Source organism: Corapipo altera, unplaced genomic scaffold (assembly GCF_003945725.1).
Source record: "Corapipo altera isolate COAL_440 unplaced genomic scaffold, ASM394572v1 98, whole genome shotgun sequence".
Taxonomy (NCBI): domain Eukaryota; kingdom Metazoa; phylum Chordata; class Aves; order Passeriformes; family Pipridae; genus Corapipo; species Corapipo altera.
Window position 1 is genome coordinate 2,156,495 of NW_020884914.1, and position 13,500 is coordinate 2,169,994.

Genomic DNA, 13,500 nt, shown 5'->3' on the forward strand with positions numbered 1-13,500 from the left:
ACCTTTTGGGAGAGAAGTCTTTTTTCAATGCAGGCAGATAATGCATACACCAGCCTATTTCATTCTAACTGGGAAAAAAAAAAAGAAAGAATAAGGCTAGAAACTTAGGTCAAATGCTGGTAAACAAGATTGTTAGCAAATAAAATAAACACTAAATTACATATTCCATTAAGTACAAATCAGCAGCTTAGATTCGAGCTCTGTTTCATTTTATGAGAGTGCATTGTAGGAGTAATTGACTTTAGAACAATTAGTATTTCCCAGGCCTTTTTCCTTGCTTGTAACAGAATCACAGACTGTGTAAAGTTGGAAGGAAGGGACCACAGTGGGTCATCTGGTCCCACCTCCTGCTCCTGCTCCTGCAGGGTCATCCCAGAGCACACGGCACAGGATTGTGTCCAGACAGTTCTGGAGTATCCCCACTGAGGAGACTCCACACCCTCTCTGGGCAACCTGTTCCAGTGCTTGGTCACTGCACAGGGAAGAAGTTCTTCCTCATGTTCAGGTGGAGCTTCCTGAGCATCAGTTCCTGCCCATTCCCTCTTGTCCCATTGCTGGGCACCCCCGAGCAGAGCCCGGTCCATCCTCTGCCCCCTCCCTGCAGATCTGACAGACATTGAGGAGGTCCCCTCTCAGTCACCTCTTCTCCAGGCTGAACAGTCCCAGTGGTTAAACTTACTTCTGTAACTGTGTTTATTAACATCTGTCCTGCCTTTCAAGCCATTTGTTAACATGGGGAGAGCAAAAACTATTTGCTAACACTGAAAGATTTCCCATCAATACAAAAAATTAATTTGTTTCTGTTAAAATAGCATTCAAATATCTAAATAGTTTCCAAAAATAGCACACACAGCTGGCACTCATGGTAACAGGAACAGCACTCCACAATATACTCATATATCAGACTACTTCCTCAGGGACACTATCCCAACTTTTATAAGTACAAATCCACCTTAGTTCCCAATTAGCACTATGCCAGAGAGGCCTAAAAACCTTAATATGGTCCTGCACAATCTCCAAGACAGATACCTCATTGGAACCAATATTTGATCACCAGTAGCTCACACTGTGCACTGTCTGTGCTTTCACCCCACATATGGTTCAGAAAGCCCATAAGGTACAAACTGGAGGAGCTGGGAATACATCATCTAGGCTTCTCTATCCATCCTCTTTTCTGTCCAGCCTCAGAAAAGCAGGATCAGGTGAGCCAGATCCTGCAGCACGGCTCCTCACATGGACATTTATTGGAAAGTCATAATCAGCACCTTCATTATGCTGCTTTTCATCCTGGATCTCTTAAAATAGAATCATGGAGCAGATGTGTGAACAGATTGCACTTCTCCCAGCTGCACTTTTTTGGAGCTCTGTAAAGCACACAGTCACCTGTCTCTGCTACCCAACATTATTATGCTAGTTGGTAAGAAAAAAACACAAGAAAACTTAAAGGCCACTGTATGCATTGTTGTAAATAATTATGCCATAGGATGTAAAGTATATCTTTCTTACAAACCAGGCAGCAAGATGATCTTCCTTTCAGAAGGTTTAAATACTAAATATTCCTTACTTACTTTTATTAGTGCCTATTTACATACTGGGAAATAGTGTTCTACTTTCTTTATAAAAAGGATTATCCTTTCTGTTTGTTTAAATGGATTTATATGCCTCTAAGGCATACAGTGAGGGAGGAAGTAGCTTCAAAGCTTTGAAAACCCAAGCCTTTAAATACGTTTTTATGAAGTAATGAGCATAATCAATATATGGTGATAGGCTTTACAAAAAAACTTCTTATAAACTGCTGGTTTTATCATCTTATAATCTGCTGGTCCTGATCGATACCTTGAATAATTCACCCTGAAGATTTCTCACTGCTATATGCAGAGAAAAACCAGTATCCCTCCTTCAGAGTGCCTTGCTTTAGGGCCAACAAGAAACAAAGAAAAATGTAACTGTTCTAAATAATTCATGTGCTACACTGTGTCAAAACTGCATTTTAAGAGTTTCAACTCACCCAGGGAACAGCACAAATGTCCCTGGTGGCATATAACAGCTAAATATGAATGCAAATCACTGCTTCCTTAAGTATTTATGCAAATTAATTTTTCAGTTGGGCATGAGATGTTTATACTTTAAGCCTACCAAGTTGATTAATGACTTGGTCAACATAAGTCTTGGTTCACAGGGAAAGCATCTGCAGATAAGTAAATCAAACACTACTTGCCAATTTATAACATAGTATTTATGCTTCTACCCCGTGCATGCTGAATGATGGCAGTGGCACATGAATCAAATGGGAACTTCACAGATTCCCAAATGCCACAATCTGCCAAGATTTCATTAGCAATACCATAAAATAAAGTTTTCAATCTGGAATCTGAGTAATTTCTTAAGGAAATCAAACTTAGAGAGAAAAGCCACCTTGTGCTCTTTGAAAGTCAGAAAAAGACAAATGAAGAACAACTCTTGGTGCCGAGGTGTGAGAAGGAGCTGCAGAGGAGGAGTCACCCCAAGGGTTGGGGTGGATGGTGCTGCAGAGACAGGAGTGTGTGCTAAAGGGACACCCTCTGCACAGACTGCACAGCCTGGCTCTGTCCTCCCCTCCTTCCCTCCTAGGACACCTGTGGCCCTGTTCCATACGGATCAGGACACGTTACATCCACACAGTGGGACAGAGAACTGGAGAAGCCTGAGCAGAGCCCTGCAGCAGAATCACTGCTGCATCAGGGTGAGGGTGGGGGACACCAGGACTGGGTGACACAGCCAAGCCACCTCACACCCTCAGCCCAAGCAGAACAGGGCCGTGAAAAGGACGGTACTTAAAAGGCAGAATAAACAGGAATAATTAATTTTCAGGGACTGCAAAATGATGTGATCACCTTCAGATTTCCCCCATCTGTTGCTAAGCAGCATTCTTAAGTCACAAGCTTTGCCTTACAAAATGAACAGCAGCCTCCACACATTTTGCTATTTTTACATTTTAAACTGTTCTTTTGCCGAGTTTTCATTATAACTGTATTTTTCAAAAGGCTCTAAAACAAAACAAGACAAGCACTAAGATAGCTGCATCCCTTGGGAAAAGGTTTCAGTTACTACCTGGGACAAGTAGCCCGTGGACTCTGCAGTCTCCAAAAAGGAATTACAAGAGCCTCCATCTCCCACGAAGCACTTTCTGCCTCTCAGCTGTGAGCTTTCCATGAGAAATTGAACCTGCACACGGAAAAGGCAAGAGTATGATACATTTGGTTTTGTATATTCATTATCCATTTCAAACTGTATAAACAAAATCTCAGAATTTTTCCTGTGGTGGTAGTGAATTAATTGTATTAATTCTTTCAATCTGTGCTAAAGATGTTCCAATGAGACTCCCATTCGATGCTCTGGGCATTCTGACAAAAATTAAAATTAAATTAACTAGCTCCCTCTGCTAGAAATTCTCTCTCATTTAATTAGAAGTAAAGGGCTGGCTGCCAACATTCCAAAACTAATACCAAACATCCCCACTGCAAACACCCTCTCCACAAACGCTTTGATGTGCTCCCAGAAATTTCAGAAATCCTCGTTCTTGAAGACCAAGAGAAGCAAGTGACAAAGAGTTCGGGATCTTTCACAAACTGTGGGCTGTTAATTCCTCACACTTAGAGCCCATGAGTCTGCAGTTTAACCACACTGCACTGGTAACTCAGTTAAACAAAATGAGCAATCATTTGAAAGTGCAAACTGACCATCAGCTCCGTCTTTGATATCCATGGAAAGAATAAATCATAAACTAGAATAACAGGGGCCATCCTGTGCAGTCTGTGGTCTGGAGGTGCCTTCCAAGGAGAGGAAATATTCACATTACAGCAGGTCTTTTCCTACCCTTCTACAGGAAAGGCAGAAGGTTTTTGCACGGTCTGCTAAACCAGCTCCAAGGTGATAAATGATACCTTTTCTTGCCAGTCTCTCCCCAGGGTAGCAGTAAATAAGACCACAGCCCCCAGCACACAGGCTTCTTTCTTGTTAAGGTGTTTTTAAGCACCAGCAAGAGACTGACTGGAGATTCTGGGGTCCTCTGCCAAACCACAGGATGTACCCTCAGCTCTCTAGAAAAGCATTTCCCAAAGGGATACCCTGAAAGCTTCCCACCCCTCCCTGTCTAACTGTAGCAGCATTTAGAGCCACCCAGCTAACAACTGCTTCTCACACAGCCCCTGGCCCAAATCCACACCCGATAATTAGTCCATGACTTTTCATATCCTCCCAGGTGCCTCAGCACCCACAGAAGCAACAACTCACCTTGGCCCCACACCCAGCTACACCCCCCAGCCTTGGAGCAGCTGCATTGCTCTGCCACTGATTAGGCCATCACTGTCTTGGCAAGGAGTATTGCTTAGGGAAGATTTTTGTTTCATATAAATTAATATATCAACAGAATAGCTTTAATAACATGGGCACTTATATCCACTGACTGCCCAGGAATATCTGGGGACCTACACTTAACCTGGAGGAAAGAGAATCAGAGACTGTTGTTTTCAATCTTTGTTCATCTCTTTTTTTTCTCCCCCAGCTGAGCAGAAGGACAGGAAGCAGGTAACCAAACCTGCAGCCTAGGGGGAGGTAAGGAGGCAGACCTGTTGCCAATTCAGTCTCATCCCTGCAAGCCTCCAATTCCTGCAAAACTGCAGGACTGTGGCTGAGACATGAAAGAACAGCAGTCCCTGGCATGTGTCCTGTTGCTTAAGGGAACAGGCAGATGAGGAGAAAAGAAGCATGGAGGCTGCAGAGATGGAATACACACGTGTTCAAAGGTGGGGCTGCATCCACACAAGAGGAAAAACAGGCAGAAAAGTCTAATGCAGGCAAAATGGCCTGATAGAGGGGATACAGGTATTCCAGGAAAAAACAGCCAAAACAGGGAAGCCATTGGGAGAATCAGAGAAAATAAACCACTGGAAAGATCAAACAAAAATGAAAAAATAGAATTTAAATGCCATCAGTAGATACATCCATTTCTTGTGACAGACTACTAAAGCTTCAGTACGAGACTGAATTTACAACTAATAAAAACAACTCCTGTTTGGTAGTGCTGCAAAACCCAATGCAGTACCAGCCATGTTCATAAGTACTTTCTGAGATATAACCCTAAGTGTAACCCTGTTTTCTTTCACAAGAAGTCACTGATGACCTGCAGTGAGCTCCATTCAGTAAGGTCAGCATGACTACAGTTGGCAATGGAGAGTAAAACTACAGGATCATTGCTTCCAGACATCCAGGCCCTTCTGGATAATCACTGGGTTCAAATCATTGGAAGTTTCTCTAGAGAATACAAAAAACTCATGGTAGAGATAAGGGCAGCCTACTGTTTCTCTAACATGGCTGTTTCAAATTAATACTGGTTTATACTGCTTATTTAACCAGTAAGCTGGTGGGAGGTTTTCATAATTTTTGCCTTAGTTCTTCACTATTACACTGATAAATTCTGTCTTCTCCTCTTTCAGTGTCCTCGTCCAGCAGAACTAAGAACTGGTTCTGTGGTTTACACAAAAAGTCCATCCAGTCCAGCATCCTCTCTCTAAGAGCAGCCTCAATGAGACACTCCACATAAACATCCCATCCTTTGTCTCCTATTGAACTCCAGGAGTTGTTCTCCTGTGAGAGAACCACCCCTTTTTAACTCTGCTGCCATTCTGTGAGGGCCTGTGCAACCAGAGTGTTAAAAGGTTGTTCAAATCCAAATAACATGTATCAACAACTTATCCTCTTCCCCCTCAGTTATCTGAATAGCTCAAATGATCCTTTGGAGAAAGCTCTTTGCAGAAAGTAGTTATTTTGTCCTTGCATAGCATGTTTTGTCAATCTTTGACCTCAGGCCTTTAAGGAATATATTGGAACGTAATAATTACAATTTATAGGGCACTAAGAGAAGCCATAGTAGTTCTTGCCCCAGTTTCAAAGTAGCTTGCTCAGCTGTAAACTAACTGCCCTATTATTCTGTAATCCAGCAAGTTAGGTGGCAAAATTGTGGACTTCACTCAATGAATTCTAACATGAAATGCAATATCTCCCATCAAGTATGGAGCTGGCACTTGGCTTTGGGAGCCAAGGCTAACAACTGAATTTCTTTTTCTGCAGGTAGTCCAAGTCTTTGAGGATATGACCTGCCTAAAATGATGAAAGAGCACAGATGACAGATATTGCAAAAGCTAAGATATCAAAGGAATAGGGATTTAACTCTCTAGAAAATGAGAATAAGATAACCACATCTGCATTGTTACTAGAAAGTTTCCTCTGCATGTTCCTTTGCCCTCTAGCTCAGACCTGATCAAAATATCCTAATAAGCAGCAATTTCTGCAATCATATCCTGTACTCAAACTTCTCTTGAGCTTCCACGTTAATTGTTCTTTTGTGGACTGTGCTGGAAAAACTGCAAGTACTTTCTAACAAAAATATCAGGCACAGTGAACAAGGATCACAAGATGCTTTTCTAAGCATCTGAATTCTTACAATGTGTAATTAAACCTCTTAGAGGTTAATCATTCAATAAACAGTCACACTGAGCAAAAAGCCTCACACGCTATGTACTAATTGCAACCTGAACAGAGAGAACCCCAAGTGGTTCACTGGGGCTCTGGTGTAAAGGCAAATTTACAGAAATTCTGGGAAACGCTTAAATTTTAATGTGCAGAAATTGATTTATATGAATTTTCAGTGCTTCAATGAAGGTACGTTACCAACATGTTCTAAAGCAGAATTAAAAAACTTAACAGCTTCAAAAAACATTCTTATGCCTATAAATAACAAGAACTAGAAATTCTGATGTTTAATATAATTCATTTACATGGCATTTCTATTTGGAGAGAGGTGGAACTATGATACACTTCATCTGAGTAGGTGCTAAGCTTGTCTCTGAAATAGCATAAGTTTGGTTCTGTTTTAAACTAAGTGCTCCAGCTATTTGTGTTAGCAGACACAGGCTTCGAGTTACAAATCACAATGCCTCAAGATTGGGATAACAAAAAAAACCCCTACTTGAAAATTTATGCTCATGTTTTTTAAAATTCCTCACTAGAGTTTACAGAGAGTGGTTTTATTGAGTGACATTGGATTTCCTCCCCAGAAAGCTGGTGTGATTCCTGTATATATTTTTCAGATACTTATATAGCAGAAAAAAACCAGACTGGAAGACCTGCATTGTAAGACAATGTTTTTCTAAGCAGCAGTAGCAAGTTGTTATTGATAAGCAGGCAGTCAGATGCAGTGGGTACTGCACCACCAGCAGGGCAGTTCCATGTTCATGGGAAGCTCTGTATCCAGGCTGGAGGGACAGCAAGGGATTCCTAATGTTACTGGACAACAGTGTCTTCTTTTGATCAACACAGATATGGATTTGTTGGTCGAGAAGAAATGCAATAAGCCCTCTCTTTTCTAATGTCCTCAAGGAAAGAACTGATGGAAAGAGCTTGGAAAAAAGTGCAAACGACTTTGAGGTGTCCTCAAAGATTGTTACAGACACATCTAAGACAAGTACACTGATGATTTTACTGCTGCTGCTTGTATTTGATATGACTTTGACATGTAAAATGACATGGGTGAATTTGGTAAGTCCTGTGGTTATTTAAAATTAATTACAGAATAGTTTTATATATGTTTTAAATAATGTATTGTCTTTATTAATGAATCTGAACACAGTGTATACATCTTGAGAAGAAATTCTTTATATGAAGCCTGTACTAGAGCTGAGAAGCATCTATAGTTTCTAAATCATTCCTAAAAACGTTTGCATTGTCTTACTAAATAAACAGTCCTTCCCTTAAGCACACAGCTTGCAACTGCATGATGAAATACATTTTGGTTATAAATCACAACAAATGTTTTTATTGGTGCATTAGTTTGGATATTAAAATACTGACACTGTGTCATTTGTATGCTTCTCACGTTCCCCTGTTTCTAAGAGCAGGACACTGGTTTGTAAGCAAGAGAGGGAGTGTTGGGTGCACCTTCTCACACAGCAGCACTGCTCTGGCAGCTCAAACCACTGCACTGCTGCTCCTCATCCTGATCCTGCTGTAAGAAAGGCAACATAGAATTCATTGTTATTCTTGGAGGGCTCTCACTGAACTATTCTGTAGTAAGAAGGAAGTGTTGTACGTGTCCATGCCCAAGACAGGAAAGGTGGTGTTCAAAAGACAAGAACTGTTGTGTGGAGCCAGACAATTTCCATAGAGTGATTTTATGGAAGAAACCGTTTTTAAGTAGTGATTTGCTGTGTCTTCTGTTTCACTGGCTCATATCACCACGTTCTTTCAAAAAGCACAAATACCTTCAAGAAATGAGCACCAATGGTGTTTAATGTCAACCCTTTAACACACCTTTGTCTCAGATATCTCCTTTTCAGGCTTTTAGTATCCTATAGCATTCCTTACCATGGAATACTCCCCGTGTTCTGCAATATGAACCACATCTATACCCTCTAATCAATTAAGGGGCAGATGTTGAAATAAGTGGAATGCTCCAGGCTGCATTGTGACACTGAGGGGATTTACATTCTTACACAATGCTCTTGGATGTGCTTGTTTCCTCAGATCCATTCGCTCCCTAAAGAGGTAATCTGCATTTCTGGAATAAGGATGGAATTTCAGTTCTTACATAAAGATAGAAACACAATCTATAAGTGACCATCCCCTGAAATCACAGATAATCTTTTTATGGTTCTGTTTTTCAAACATGTTGGCTAACTTGAAGGAAAGGTAAAGAAGAAGACTGGACTTTGTCAACATAATCTCTCTGTAGCAAAGGGATGTCTCATTCTTTTAGGAAAAGACAAAATAAAGAATTCTTTGTGAATAGAAACCATTCCACAGAGATTAATACAGCAAATATTCCTGTTATTCAGTGCATTTGAAAAAAAAAAAGGGAAAACCCTAACATAATTTCTTTGGCATAATTATCTGACATCCCACCCTCAGTATCATTCACACCTGAAATTTTTTGCTAATATTTACATTATAAATCTTTTTTTCCCTAAATCCTTTTGGGTTTCTGTGCACTATTGAACTTTTAGGTAAGGATGTTGTTGTTGTTGGTTACTTAATAGTTTTCCTAGAACTATCTAGACCAAAGTTTTACTCCCAAAATATAAAAAAATAAGAAGATTTTACAGAAAAGGGCAACAGCAAATATTAGGTAATTTTAAAGGATAATATATATGTTACAGGCATGGCCATTGGGATGACCTGATGAAATCTCCTTGAGGCTAAATGTCCATTGAGACTAAATGTGAAAAACAGAGTAGTATTGCTGAATAAGAATTTATTTATAAATGTCTTTACTCTCTACAAATTCTGATCATGTTAAATGCACTTGTTCCTGCCAAATGCATGGAACTAAAGGCATTCCAATAGTTGTTCCACTGCACAGCTCTGTTTAACTGTATCAGTCTCACCCACTTACATACATCTCTGTTACCTTTTCCTGCTGTTTTTGTTAGCAGCAATAGCTGCTTGTGTTATGTAATAATCTGTCCTGAATTTAGAGTATTGTTTCTGCCAGTTTGAGAAAACGACCTTTGGACACAACAGACATCCACTGAATTTGTATCCATTTCTCTACCTTAATTTCCAACGTTTTAGGACTGTCTCCAAGTAAGGTAATAGCACAGCAGGACACCTTAACTGCTTTGTAACCCTAATTTGATTGATTAGATGCTACACAGTAAACTGAGCACTTATCGGTGGTTGTTCACATTCTGGTTTTAAAAGCAGACTCACATTTGAACTATTTCATTTGAAGAGGGACAGAAGTAAATCTGGAGCAAATTACTGGGTTTAATGAGATCTTTACATAGTTCATTGCTAAGTTTCCAGGTCACTGTTTTTAGTTTGTTCTGAAATTGGATAAAATCTGATTAGCTGACTGTAATCTAGAGAAAGGAGATATGTACCCTGTTTTAAAAAGCCAAACAAATAATAACCCTTCCAATCCATCTAAAACAATTTGAACAAGTAATTCTTTAAATGTCAAAGCATTTGTTTATGGTGAAGCATATTGCAATGTTGTCTTAAAACTATAAGAAATTAAAACCTGACCCTTTTTTTGTGCCTATGGTGTCATTGCTTAACAGATGCATCAAAAAACTTTGGAGCAGGGAACCTTGTTTTGCTATGGTCGGCACGACACAGTCTCCCAGCAAGCTCCTAGACATTAGGAAATGGCAAACAATAAAAAAGCTGTATTAGACCATTGCACCAAGTGGCAGCTCGGTCCTTAAGCTGTAAGCAAAAAAAAAAAAAAAAAAAACAACCAAAAGCATCAGGGTTGCATAATAACGGGCCTGATGCAGTGTACAGACAGAACAGGACTGGCTCGGTATTAGTAAAAGTCAATTTGTTAGATATTCACTGCCGTAAGCACAGTATTGCTCAACACGTGCAATAAATTATCGTGTGCATGCATGGTCATATTCTGCTTGCAGAATAAGCGCCGGTGTTCTCTATTGCACGTTCTCAAACATAAATCATCAGGTTTCCAAAACCTCTTTGAGGGATTTTTTTTTTTTCCTCGTGATTGGTTTGATGTTGAATCAAGTTCAGTCACCTCAGACACTGACAGCTAAGCCTGAAGGTAAAACGCACGAGGTATGAGTCCCATCTTGTTTGTGAGTGTTTGCACAGCCATGCCCTGAGTTTGAAGCCATGCCCTGAGTTTTGCTTCGAATTTCAAATTCGTGCTGCTGCAGCACCTGGAGGGGTGCGCTGAGGGCCTGAGGGATATTTACCCCATCTCCCCTCGGCCTCCGCCCGCCCCGGGCCCATCCCCGGGCACGGCCAGAGCACCCAGAGCCACCCGGGCAGGGGCGGCCACAGCTCTGAGGGGCCACTCGGCCAGGGAGTGGCTGTGAGGGACGGGCCGGTTTGCCCGGGGCAGGGGAGGGACCCCCAGTGTTCAGAAATACCTGTATGAGGAACAGTGTGGCAGCAGGACCAGCGCAGGGGTTGTACCCCTGTGAGGGGAACACACTCGTGAGGCCGCACCTCGAGTGCTGTGTCCAGTTCTGGGCCCCTCAGTTCAGGAAGGACATTGAGGGGCTGGAGAGGATCCAGAGAAGGGCAATGGATGTGGGGCAGGGTGTGGAGCACAGGTGTGATGAGGAGCAGCTGAGGGAGCTGGGGCTGTTTGCCCTGGAGGAGGCTCAGGGGGGCCCTCGTCGCTCTCTACAATCACCTGAAAGGAGACTGTAGCCGGGTGGAGGTCGGGCTCCGCTCCCAGGGAACTCGTGATAGCATGAGAGGACACAGGCTCAAGCTGCGCCTGAACATTAGGAAGAATTTCTTCACAGAAGGGGTAATCAGACATTGGAATGGGCTGCCCGGGGTGGTGGTGAAGTCACCGTCCCTGGAGGTGTTTAAGGGACGACTGGCCGTGGCATTCGGTGCCCTGGTCTCGTTAACAAGGTGCTGTTGGGTCACACGTTGGACTTTTCCAACCCAGTTTTGACTCTGCCGTTCCGCTCCGGGGGCAGCTCACGCGGTGCCCACAGCCACGCTCTGAGGGGCGCGAGTGCCCGGATGTGCGGCCCCGCCCTCTCGCCCGCCCCCCGCCTCCCACACGCTCGCGCCCCCGCGCGCGGCCCCCGCGGGAGGGGCGGTGCCGGCGCAGCGCTCGCGAGAGGAACATGGACACGGACATGGCCGCGGCCGCGCCGGGCCGGGGTGAGCCGGGGCGGGCGGGGGGCACCGCCGGGGCGGCACCGCGCGGGGACCGCGCCTCACGGGCGGCACCGGGGCCGCGGGCAGGACTGCACCAGGCTGGCAGGACCACCGGGAGGGAGCTGCCCCGCCACCCGGCCCCAGGGTGGGCTGCGCCTCTTAGGGAGCGCCGGGGCCGGGCAGGGGCCCCGGAGGGGCGCGGGGGTGGTGGTGGGGCGGCCCCGCAGCTCCGCCGGCTGCTCCGGGCCCCGCGCAGGTGGAGCTGCCGGTGCCCGCAGCGCCCGCACCGCGCCCTGGGACGCGGCTGCCGCGGCCCGGCCGCGGGTGGATGTGCCCCGTTGTTTTATGGTTATTTGTTGGAGAGGAGCACACGCTCCCGGGGGACGCGCGGGGCCCTGGGCAGCAGGGCGGCACTGCGGGCACGGCCCGAGCCCGGCAACGGGAGCCGCGGGGGGAAACCTCTGCCCGCCGTGACCCAGCGCGGGGTCACCGAGCTGTGGGAAGAGCAGCGGCTGGTAACGAGCTCGGTTTGTTGTCTGTGACACACGGGGTTAGGTGGCACTTGGTTAATCCGTTTTAAAGTGGTCAGGCACGGGAGCAGGTTGCCCGGGAGGCGGTGGAGTCACCATCCCTGCAGGTGTTCAGTGCTTTAGGGGTTACAGTGGCAGCGCTGCGTTGGTGGTTGGACTGGATGATTTTAAAGGTCTCTTCCAGCCTTGACGATTCTGTGATTATATCATCAGCTCTGTTCACACGTGTATCCACAGCCCCTGTTGGCACAGATCTGCATCCCCAGGGCCACAGCACTCGGGTGGCACTGGCATTCTTCACTGGCACAGAGCTGTGCTGCAGTGCCGTCCTTTCTGCCTTTGCCTTTATTCCATTTATGTGGGTTTTGCATTGGTGTCCAAGTGTGCAGTGCAGAAAACTGCTGTTGGTCTGTCTTAGTGCAGTTGAGAGGAAAACCATGATTTCCTGGCTGCAGCAGGCAATTACCTGAAATAAAACTTCCAAGATTTAAAGGGAATAATTTATTTAGTCACAAAGTAAACATTAGGAAATTATCTTTTCATTTGTGTTCAGCACAGAGCACCATGAAATCTCATGTGTCAATATGTCTAAAATACTTAAGACTTAAACATCACTCACCTATTATGAAAAAAACCAAACTTGCACTGTCCTGTGAGTATGGCATGTTCCAAAGTTCTTGTTTATGCTAGGTGATCACATTTCTTCCTGAAACTCTCTCTTTTCCTTTATGATGGAAAAATGCATAGATTTTCAGTTAATTGAGGTTTTTAAGCTCTCAACAAAGGCACAGCTGGCATTTTATAAAATTACTCTCTTAATGTTTGACATTTTATCTTGTTCCTTTCTGAAGTTTTCTTTCCTGTGTAATTAGTTAGGGCAAATTGTGATTTTTGTGGTATAACTTGCATTTAAAACTTGACAGAGTGCTGTCTGGTAATGACACTGGTTACTAAGCAAATAAACACATCTGGAAGCTGAAGATCCCTGGTATGTTACTGGAAGTGCAGAACAGCTTTGAAGATTTGGCAGTATTTAGAGGAGTGTAGAAAACAACTTGATGCAGTCATCCAGCAACACCAAAACCACCTTAATATTTACCTTTTTTATTTGTGGGGTTCTGTTGAAAGAGTTAGTATAAAAAAGCTTCAAAAGTGGAGGTTAGTACATGGATATTCAGACAAATTTAGTATTTATGTGCATAAAATGCTTAGTAAATTGGAGCCTTGGCTTGTTAGTCGAGCAATCAAATTAGATAATTGGTGAAATGATGGATTAATATGATATCGG

The 13,500-nt window shown here is 43.7% G+C and overlaps 1 protein-coding gene across 6 annotated transcripts in view; it reads left to right on the plus strand.

Moving 5' to 3' along the window:
• The first annotated feature begins 11,607 nt into the window (after positions 1–11,607).
• MRTFB (myocardin related transcription factor B) overlaps positions 11,608–13,500 on the plus strand; it is a 71,670-nt gene continuing 69,777 nt past the window's right edge. For 4 of the 6 annotated variants that reach the window (XM_027654851.1, XM_027654856.1, XM_027654852.1 and 1 more), the window contains exon 1: positions 11,608–11,685. The gene's annotated coding sequence lies outside the window, so the exon portion shown is untranslated. Of the gene's footprint in view, positions 11,686–12,243; positions 12,386–13,500 lie in introns of those variants that run through there. The other 2 variants (XM_027654853.1, XM_027654854.1) reach the window with 2 other exon arrangements.